General features: G+C 35.8%; 1 long non-coding RNA gene across 2 annotated transcripts in view; it reads right to left on the reverse strand.

Moving 5' to 3' along the window:
- LOC127869144 (uncharacterized) overlaps positions 1–11,934 on the reverse strand; it is a 41,909-nt gene extending 29,975 nt beyond the window's left edge. The window contains exons 1-3 of one of the 2 annotated variants that reach the window (XR_008044428.1): positions 11,829–11,934; positions 11,156–11,213; positions 7,398–7,527 (exon numbers count right to left, since the gene is read on the reverse strand). This is a non-coding gene — a long non-coding RNA (uncharacterized LOC127869144). Of the gene's footprint in view, positions 1–6,733; positions 7,209–7,397; positions 7,528–11,155; positions 11,214–11,828 lie in introns of those variants that run through there. The other variant, XR_008044427.1, reaches the window with a different exon arrangement.
- Positions 11,935–11,947: the final 13 nt, after the last annotated feature.

Here is an 11,947-nt window from a genome sequence, read left to right on the forward strand (position 1 = left end):
CATCTAAGTGTGCTTGCAAACCTTCATGTCAAGTTTGAAGACTCTATGTCCAAGCATACCAAAGTTATAACAATTTTAACATTTTAACATTTAAGGTCACAGTGACCTTGACCTTCAAATGAATGACATTGAAATGACCAGTGGACATTTTCTAGTACTGGCCAATCTTTATTTCAAGTTTGAAGACTCTAGGTACAAGCATACCAAAGTTATAACATGAAATAAGAACTTTAACATTTTTACATTCAAGGTCACAGTGACCTTGACCTTCAAATGAATGACCTTGAAATGTCCAGTGGTTACTTACTAGTTCTGGCCAACCTTCATGTCAAGTTTCAAGACTCTAGGTCCAAGCATACCAAAGTTATAACAACTTTAACATTTTTACATTCAAGGTCACAGTGACCTTGACCTTCAAATGAATGACCTTGAAATGTCCAGTGGTTACTTACTAGTTCTGGCCAACCTTCATGTCAAGTTTCAAGACTCTAGGTCCAAGCATACCAAAGTTATAACAACTTTAACATTTTTATATTGAAGGTCACAGTGACCTTCACCTTCAAATGAATGACCTTGAAATGACCAGTGGTCATCTGTTAATCCTGGCCAACCTTCATGTCAAGTTTGAAGACTCTAGGTCCAAGCATACCAAAGTTATACCATGAAATAAGAACTTTTAACATTTTTACATTCAAGGTCACAGTGACCTTGACCTTCAAATGAATGACCTTGAAATGACCAGTGGTTACTAACTAGTTATGGCCAACCTTCATGTCAAGTTTCAAGACTCTAGGTCCAAGCATACCAAAGTTATAACAACTTTAACATTTTTTATATTGAAGGTCACAGTGACCTTGACCTTCAAATGAATGACCTTGAAATGACCAGTGGTCATCTGTTAATCCTGGCCAACCTTCATGTCAAGTTTGAAGACTCTAGGTCCAAGCATACCAAAGTTATACCATGAAATAAGAACTTTAACATTTTCGAGCACGCCGCCACCCCGCCCGCCTGCCCGACAACATCAATCTATAAGCCGAGATTTTTTCGAAAAAAATCCGGCTAACAATAGGGGTCATCTGCGAGTCAGGATCAATCTACCTATGAAGTGTCATGATCCTAGGCAAAAGCGTTCTTGAGTTATCATCCGAAAATCATTTTACTATTTCGGGTCACCGTGACCTTGACCTTTGACCTAATGACCTCAAAATCAATAGGGGTCATCTGCAAGTCATGATCAATCTACCTATGAAGTTTCATGATCCTAGGCCCAAGCGTTCTTGAGTTATCATCCGGAAACCACATGGTGGACGGACGGACCGACCGACCGACATGTGCAAAGCAATATACCCCCTCTTCTTCGAAGGGGGGCATAAATATATTCTTTGACATGCGTTTGTGTTGAAATGTTCAGTTTCAGTGCTCATTTTATCAATCTCTTGCACGACGGTTACATTACATTCACCTCTGTGTTGGGCTCAGAACGGACTATTGTTATGAAAGCGTCTCATTCATGTCATGATCATACCAAGCGTTTATCATTAAGGTTACAGTATACTAAACAATCTTTTGCCCGACGGTTACATTGCATTCAATGCATTTAAGAAAACCATCTCATACCATGATATCTTATATCAGTCTTAATTCATTCTTATAAAATTGATATGATTTTTTGATGTAAAGAAACCAACATACATACACACGTCGAAGCAATTCCTAACGTCACTCAATAAACATTATGTTCAATTATTTACATATGTAAAGTGCGTGCAATGATTCCATCTGCGTAAATGGGCAATAAAATAGTTCCAAAGAGTTGCATTAAAACTCGCAAGTATTTGCACGATTTATCGTACATTTTAAAGTCATATTTCTTAATTTAATGCATGCGATCTTAAATATCCAATCAAATATACATTGAATGCGTTTGTTCGGTTTTAGCTATTTTATAGACAAAATGGCGTGCTGAGCCTTTCGCAGAGTTGTATGTGAGAGCAAAGAACGACAACTCTGCGTGGAGATTGTCATTTTATTAGTCCACTTGCATATAAGTGCCTATTACGTGTACTTTATAAAGATGGAAAGAAAAGGCTTTTTTTTCACATACACAATGGAGTAAAAATTATGTTACAGGCCATTTGCCCTTAATAACTATCATATTACAATACTAGTTTGCCTGTACTTTGATGACGCCCATAAATCTATATTTTCATTTAACAATAACAAAACAATATTTTGTCCAAGTTATTTTAAACATTAACTGTGTTTGATATGATATTCTGTGAACAAAAAACGGCTCAAAATTTTTAATTTTATGAAAAAATGAGTAGCCAACTCTTTAAAAATGGCAAACTATGTTAAATTGGGATATTGTGAGCTACTATTAGACTTGCTTAATATGTATGTTAAATTTGCATTGATATGTACACTGATGTCTCAATTACCAGTTTTTAATCATAGTGGTTTTTATACCATATTTGTTCTAATCAGAATTTACAAATACCAACAGACTGGAGGCAGACTTAACTTGAGCCATATTCCGGACAACTGGGCTTAATGAATATGTATAGTACCACATTAGCCTGTGCAGTCCACACAGGCTAACTTGAGATAACACTTTCCACCAAGACATGATTTTTGTTTAGAAATAATTTCTTTAAAGCGAAAATTTCCTCAAAAATGGAAAGCATTATCCCTGATAATTCTGAGTGCGCACTGCACAGGCTAATCTGTGGATGGTACATAACATGCATTAAGCACCCTTTTCCCATAACAAGGCTCACCTGGTATCATCTTGTACAACTCTGTAACAGAATGTAGGGGGATTTACTTTGAGCCTCATACCCAGAAAACAGGGCTTTATAAATTGTGCACAAAGTGTCTGCCCAAATAAGCCTACCGGTAACAACTTAAAATGAAAGACTACATAATTTTTAATTTGATTATCGGCAACTTTAACTGTAAAACAATACAACTTTTAACATGACACTGAACAACTTAAAATATGAGACTGTACACATTTAAATGTGCACATCTTATTAAGCGAGACTAAACAACTTGCAATAGACAATACAACAAGTCATAAGACACAATACTGTAAGTATATGAGTACTTGATCACACACGTTTTGCCTATGGATTAGACAGAAATGCAAAAACAGATGAAAGTCTATGGTGAATTAAGTATATGATATTCTGTCTTGCTACCAGGGGCCATTATACTAGTAATAATAGCCTATTCTGGTTAAATTTTTTTTATGTATGTGATATTGAATCGATACTAGTTGATGTCTACATTTTATGCAATTGTTTTTGTAAGACAGACCTTAGATGTAAAGTTTAGTCACTGGCGTTAAAAGTGTGTGCATAAGGATATACAAGAGTTCCGCGGTCGGAGATGACCGCATTGAAGCCGGATTTTTGATTTAAATGACAGGAAAGTACCTTTCGTGTTTTTGTCAATGCAATACTTAAATTACTGAAATATTGTTCAAAGGTCAAAATGAAATGTAAGTACTTTTCAAGGCATGAGCAAACCTTGTGTTATGTTTTGAATGCATGCATATACATGAACAACAATAACATTTAAGGTCACAAATATGAACTTGAATTGACAATTAGGAAAGTTTGATCTCAATTTTTTTATTAGCAAATTAGTAACATATTGTTTGAAGTTTTCATCAATTTCATTATCAAATGTAAGAAAATAAACTTAGATGAAATAATACTATTTATTGTTTTGCTTTCACATACCTACACAGAAATCCAGACAGCCTTATGATCACTCCAAAAGGTTTCTATCACACCAGTTCTAGCAAATGAATGACATTGAAATGAATGACCTTGAAATGACCAGTGGTCATCTAAGTGTGCTTGCAAACCTTTACGTCAAGTTTGAGATTCTAGGTCCAAGCATACCAAAGTTATAACAATTTTAACATTTTAACATTGAAGGTCACAGTGACCTTGACCTTCAAATGAATGACATTGAAATGAGCAGTGGTGATCTTCTAGTACTGGCCAACCTTTATGTCAAGTTTGAAGACTCTAGGTACAAGCATACCAAAGTTATAACATGGAATAAGAACTTTAACATTTTTACCTACCAAAGTTATAAGAACTTTAACATTTTTACATTCAAGGTCACAGTGACCTTGACCTTAGAATGAATGACCTTGAAATGACCAGTGGTCATCTAAGTGTGCTTGCAAACCTTCATGTCAAGTTTGAAGACTCTATGTCCAAGCATACCAAAGTTATAACAATTTTAACATTTTAACATTTAAGGTCACAGTGACCTTGACCTTCAAATGAATGACATTGAAATGACCAGTGGTCATCTTCTAGTACTGGCCAATCTTTATTTCAAGTTTGAAGACTCTAGGTACATGCATACCAAAGTTATAACATGAAATAAGAACTTTAACATTTTTACATTCAAGGTCACAGTGACCTTGACCTTCAAATGAATGACCTTGAAATGTCCAGTGGTTACTTACTAGTTCTGGCCAACCTTCATGTCAAGTTTCAAGACTCTAGGTCCAAGCATACCAAAGTTATAACAACTTTAACATTTTTACATTCAAGGTCACAGTGACCTTGACCTTCAAATGAATGACCTTGAAATGTCCAGTGGTTACTTACTAGTTCTGGCCAACCTTCATGTCAAGTTTCAAGACTCTAGGTCCAAGCATACCAAAGTTATAACAACTTTAACATTTTTATATTGAAGGTCACAGTGACCTTCACCTTCAAATGAATGACCTTGAAATGACCAGTGGTCATCTGTTAATCCTGGCCAACCTTCATGTCAAGTTTGAAGACTCTAGGTCCAAGCATACCAAAGTTATACCATGAAATAAGAACTTTAACATTTTTACATTCAAGGTCACAGTGACCTTGACCTTCAAATGAATGACCTTGAAATGACCAGTGGTTACTAACTAGTTATGGCCAACCTTCATGTCAAGTTTCAAGACTCTAGGTCCAAGCATACCAAAGTTATAACAACTTTAACATTTTTTATATTGAAGGTCACAGTGACCTTGACCTTCAAATGAATGACCTTGAAATGACCAGTGGTCATCTGTTAATCCTGGCCAACCTTCATGTCAAGTTTGAAGACTCTAGGTCCAAGCATACCAAAGTTATACCATGAAATAAGAACTTTAACATTTTCGAGCACGCCGCCACCCCGCCCGCCCGACAACATCAATCTATAAGCCGAGATTTTTTCGAAAAAAATCCGGCTAAAAAGCAGTATAGTGATATTGTCTTTGCAAACATCCGGTTTCTAATTTAAATAAAAATCATAATCAGTTATACGTGAACACAAATACTTAACAATTTATAATTTTTGATTTGTATTTTGATTGTACTAAGTTTCAACTTATACAGCTTAATAAGGCAAGTAACTCATTGTTGCAACCTATCAAACACTGTTTTTGGCAAATAATGCATTGTAAATTTTAACCAGTAAATATTTATAAAACAAGGGCTGTTTGTAAAACATGCATGCCCCCCATATGGGCTCTCCGTTGGAGTGACAGCCATTGTGTGAATATGTTTTTTGTCACTGTGCCCTTGACCTTTGACCTAGTGACCTGAAAATCAATAGGGGTCATCTGCCAGTCATGAATAGTGTACCTATGAAGTTTCATGATCCTAGGCATAAGCGTTCTTGAGTTATCATCCGGAAACCATTTTACTATTTCAGGTCACCATGATCTTGACCTTTGACCTAGTGACCTTAAAATCCATAGGGGTCATCTGCGAGTCATGATCAATCTACCTATCAAGTTTCATGATCCTAGGAATAAGCGTTCTTCAGTTATCATCTGGACACCATTTTACTATTTCGGGTCACGGTGACCTTAACCTTTGACCTAGTGACCTCAAAATCGATAGGGGTCATCTGTGAGTAATGATCAATGTACCTATGAAGTTTCATGATCCTAAGCATAAGCGTTCTTGAGTTATCATCTGGAAAGCATTTTACTATTTCAGGTCACCATGACCTTGACCTTTGACCTAGTGACCTGAAAATCAATAGGGGTCATCTGCAAGTCATGATCAATGTACCTATCAAGTTTCATGATCCTAGGCATAAGCGTTCTTGAGTTATTATCCGGAAACCATTTAACTATTTCGGGTCACTGTGACCTTGACCTTTGATATAGTGACCTGAAAATCAATAGGGTTCAACTGCGAGTCATGATCAATCTACCTATCAAGTTTCATGATCCTAGGCATAAGCATTCTTGAGTTATCATCCGGAAACCATTTAACTATTTCGGGGCAATGTGACCTTGACCTTTGACCTAGTGACCTAAAAATCAATAGGGGTCATCTGCGAGTCATGATCAATCTACCTATCAAGTTTCGAGATCCTAGCCTAAGCGTTCTTGAGTTATCATCCGGAAACCATTTAACCATTTCGGGTCACGGTGACCTTGACCTTTCACCTAGTGACCTCAAAATCAATAGGGGTCATCTGCGAGTCATGATCAATGTACCTATGAAGTTTCATGATCCTAGGCCCAAGCGTTCTTGAGTTATCATCCACAAACCACCCGGTGGATGGACCGACCGACAGACCAACCAACAGACCGACATGTGCAAAGCAATATACCCCCTCTTCTTCGAAAGGGGGCATACAAAATTAGACTTTTTGAGGAATGGGGCTGAATTTAAGCCCAATCTTTGACAAAGTTACTAACACTGTAAGGTCTCACCTGAAGCTCAGAAGCTGAGCTGATATGCTGGCCTCGCGGATATTGTTTAGGGCCGAGTTTGAGTTCTGATTAACTTCGGGCTGAGAGTCAAAGGGTGTACTGGAGCATACAACAAAACTGGTGTCATGTTTTTTAGCCTTCTTTAGTCCCAATTCAATGCAATGCCCTTTGGGCTCGGAGTACATAACCGGACGTGTTTACTTTTAGCAACTTGTTTTCAATAATGGGGGTAATTTGCGTCTGTGGTGCACCACATGAATATATTGTGCGCTGAGGACAGTCCGTAACGCTACTACTGTCCTAACTATCTACAGCAGATATACTTCTGAATGAATCATTTCAATTGTTCCTTTTTTTCTCTCGTTCCTTGCTGAATATATAGCTGTCTTATAAAGAATTAAACAAATTATTCAACGTTTAATTCTTCATGAGATTCTTCGTGATGTCCACAGCAAGAACTAACTGTTAGCGTTAACTGTTACCATAAGTACTGCTATAACGTCTCGCTTCTGTAACACTCATCCCACTCGGGCACTAGAGCTAAACAAAACTACTCGGGCTTGCTTGGGGAAATCTCGACACGGATATTTCGGTTGTTCATAACAGCGCGTGAAAACTTGACGTGCTGAGGATTTATTGCACAGACTTGTGTAACGATGCTGACCCTTTGAGGCCGGAGGTCCAGTGGGAGGAGCTAGGGATCAGGGGAGGGAAAGGATGGTTCTGTATTGGGACTCCTGCAGGCCAGACTGGTGCTGTTGCTTGGCCAACTCGATATTAATGCTGGTGCTCTCCTGAAAACAACAACACTAGATTGGGGGATATGAACTTGTAACACATTTTTATAATACAATGCATAATACACTACATATATGCCTCTTGATTGGATGTGAAGGTTTTCAACAGCAAAACATAATTATCTGAATTTCTAATTTGGCATTTCATTGGTGCCTTGTCCTAAATAGCAATTAATGAAAATTAATGCAATTAAACCATTTCGTATTAAAACATTAAAAGTGTTGGCTAATGCTTTAATAACCTGTAAATTCATAATAATTATTCTTACTTAACTTTCAGTGTAATTTTATAAGCCAAATTGCCGCTCATCAATATTATAAGCTTTCGTCCCAGATTAGCATGTGAAATCCACATAAGCAAATCAGGGAGGACACTTTCTGATGATACTTATTGTCAACAAAACATACCTTTAAAGAGGTAATTGTTGTCCCTAAGTAGCCTGTGCGGACTGCACAGGCTAATCTGGGACTACAATCTAAGCACATGCATTAAGCCCTATTATTCCACAGCGTGGCTCATGTCTTAAGCCAGTTTTTTCCTGCATAACAACAAAAAAGAATGGAAAATAATCTTGTTAAAAGTAATAAATGGTTTATTGTTCTCATAATCATATACGGTTAACTTTTACAATTCATTTACAGAGGATTTACTGTTGATACAAGTTTCAACAAGCAAATTCGTTGAATTGATATCCCCTGCCAATATGCTTATGGACACAAAAGTGTTATATTTATCACTCAAAAAAGCATTTTTTCAAGATACAAAGTGCCATAACAGATGGTGTACAACGCCGTTGGGCGTGCATCATTCTCTTATCAATATATATACTCATACCAAGTTTCAATGCAATCCGCTAAAGCACTTCCAAGATATGGCTCCGAACGAATGGACGGACGGAAAGACAGACGGACAGACAACGCCAAAACAATATCTATCCACCTATGGCGGGGGATAATAATAAACGGGAGGCAACAACATCATATTAATGTATTCCCAAAGTTACAAAAACACACACACCATTTTTACCATGCCTTTACAGGTCTTTGGTGTTAAACTCTGTTTAAATTCACACTAGACAACAGTTCCAAAGTAAACCATCATGTCATAAAAGTTGTAAGATATATTACAAATTAGTAAAATATGAAACAATTTAATGGCAACAACTCACTGCTGGCACATATTGACAGTTCTCTCCCTTTTTAGTGTAAGCTAAATTAATTAAAGGCCACAATATACTAAATGATTTCCCTATATATTTTAATTTAAAAGCGTCAACTTAAAGAGAAAATAAATGCAACATTTTGAACATAGAGACCACCATAACCAAACTTTTACTGAAAGTTCATTCTAAGTTGAATCAATTTAAGCAATAAAAAAGATATGTCATGTTAAAACCAAACATTAACTTTACTCAAAGCAAACTCTTCTTCTTTTGCGCCTTAAATTTTGCGGCCATTTTCTAGTGCATTGTAACTGTTTTCAGGTCAAACTTGTACTTTAGTCTCTAACTTTATCATATGTCAGGGATTAAATACTGAGCACCTTTTCTTTCCCTTCCAATATATCCAAGAGATAAAGTCAGAACACCAGTCTAAAGTGTAAAACATGGCTTTGAGTAAAATATGATTTTTTTAGTCAGTACAGCCCTACATGAAACGATTATTTAGTATAATGTAACCTATAAGACAACCTGAACTGTTTAAAACGCAAAAAATATGCACTTCCTTATCATTTTTCATCTATCCTCAATGTGCATGCCAAACTTCAGATTGATCCTTTACGTAAAAATGTTTGAACAATGAAAATTATTATAATAATGCCTGATAAGACATATGGCTTCCATTGTCGGTGCTTAAATTTATAAAGGGCTTTCAAGAGCAAATAATATTAACTTATATAACAGAATACAGTAAATATACTGTAAACTTCTTTTATGCTATATCGAAGAATAAATATAATATTATTAAAACGTGTTTGGGCTTCTTTCAGTGCGAATTTGTGAGTTTAGATGTGCTCAATACGAGATTCTGTACTTTTTATTATCCCCTGCCATAGGCGGAGGGATACTGTTTTGCGTTGTCTGTCAGTCCTTCCGTCCGTCCGTCTTTCCGTCCGTCTGTCCGGAGCCATATCTTGTAAGTGCTTTGGCGGATTTCATTGAAACTTGGTATGAGTATGCATATGGATAAGAGGATGATCCACGCCAAATGGCATTGTACACCATCAGTTAATAATAGAGTTATGGCCCTTTGTATCTTGAAAATGCTTTTTGTGTGTCCGGAGCCATATTTTTGAAGTGCTTTGGCCGATTTTATTGAAATATGAAATGAGAATATATATGGATAAGAGGATGATGCACGCCAAATGGCAATGTACACCATCTGTTCATAACGGAGTTTTGGCCCTTTGTATCTTGAAACATTGTTGTTTTGAGTGTCAAATATAATACTTTTGTGTCCAGAAGCATATTGGCGTGTGCTATCAATTCAACAAATTTGCTTGTTTTAATTATTTTCCCATACAAATTTTCCAATTTAATTTTTTTTTTTTACACTTTTCAATACTCGTTAATTCCATGAAACAAAACGCATTTATTCCATGAAACTAACAAGAACGCATAATATCCTGTGAAAAAATGGTGGTTTTATGTAAATCATGCTCCTTTGTGACGGGGCCTGTTTTGACTAAAAAAAACACACTGTATACTCAATGAAAACTTAACACCTCCTCGCAATAAGACTCTATACGGCATTAGATGGAATAGATTCCAATCAAATAGGCTTAATTAAATATCTTACAGCTTTACAAAAACTCAAGGCCTGCATGGGGATGACAGAAATTATTGCGGTGTTGTGTTTCTGAGGTGTCTGTATCGGTAAGTTATAAAGCATCGAGCTGGAAAAGGGTTTGAGTTATTGATCATCAAGTAAAATAAGTTGTACTGAAAACACGATATACACAAGAATAGACGCCATTTTACCTTCTGTGAAATCATATCATATCATTCTCGTACACTTCACTTATTTATACACTGCAAAAACACTATTATTCGCGGGACATTATTTTTTATTGATTTTAAGGGTTAAACGATCCACAAATTAAATACAAACACACTGGAAAATAACTTACACAAATTCCATATTTATTGTTTCCAAACTGAGAAAGTCATGCATTAACTACCACGTCCATGAAAGTCTTTTTTTAACCATGAAATAACATGCGGACTAATATATATGATTTTACAATAAACAAACAATTTAAAAGGATATTTTACCTTATGTAAATTCATACCATTCTTTGCCACCTCATCTTAATAAACAGGAAATACACAAGCAGGGCTTTTGCTTGAGTATTCATGGGTCTGTTTAACGGACCCATACCCAAAGTGTGTTATATGCTGTTCCTTATGAAAATTATATCTGAATTATGTTTCAATTAGATCTAACAAAGTTTATAACTATTATAATAGGATTTTATTCCTATAATTTGAAGTATAATTAAAACTTATATTAAATGTGTTTTTCCCAAATCAATGGACTTTTAGCACAAAACAAATTCAAAATCCCAAAATTGCATTTTTTCCCAAAGTGGCCAAGAAAAGGCCTGACAAAGCGTCTCTTTTACCTTCTGCGTCATGCTTGTCCCCCACATCCTCAGCATCGTTGTCCCGACCCAGCAGCAACTAAAGCAGCAGAATAGCTTGATGTATTTCTTGTATGTATATTTAGGACTCACACACACTGATATAAATTTAATAACAATCAATAAGACATGTTCAACATCATAAAATATGGCAAATTAATAAATCTCACATCAAGTGTAACCTTTCTGTAAACGTTGCGTAAAATATCAATATATACTCCTCCAAAGATAACTTAAACAATTTCATATTTTATTAAAAAAGTATTCATCCATATACATTTCTTACATGGCATGGTGTTTATAGAAATGAAAGTCTAAAAATAGCCTCAGTTGCTATGTACATGTGCATATATGTAGAAATATTAAATTTTCAGTTGAAATGCTTTGTTTTTTCATGCAAAGTTTACAAGAACTAAATGTTAGGACGATAATGACACAAACGTTAAGACACCATAACATAATATGCATTAGATCTAATGTTCTAACAAAAACCCTCACATTGTGTAATCAGATAACAATATGTGTTAATAAATTATTTGTATCTTTAACTACACACTTAATGTTGTATTGTAACATCACACACTACTATGTCCATATGCTAAACAACACATTGTCATTGAAATATTAATCACTTATTACAACAACTAATACATACATTTACACACTATTCCACTCTGAACACCACGATGTTGTCGTCCCACAGTCCCACAATGATGGATGATGTAGTGCTGCTGTAGCAGACTGACTCTGGCCACCTCACTCCATCCCTCTCCT

The sequence above is a fragment of the Dreissena polymorpha genome, chromosome 2 (genome assembly GCF_020536995.1).
Source record: "Dreissena polymorpha isolate Duluth1 chromosome 2, UMN_Dpol_1.0, whole genome shotgun sequence".
NCBI classification, from domain to species: domain Eukaryota; kingdom Metazoa; phylum Mollusca; class Bivalvia; order Myida; family Dreissenidae; genus Dreissena; species Dreissena polymorpha.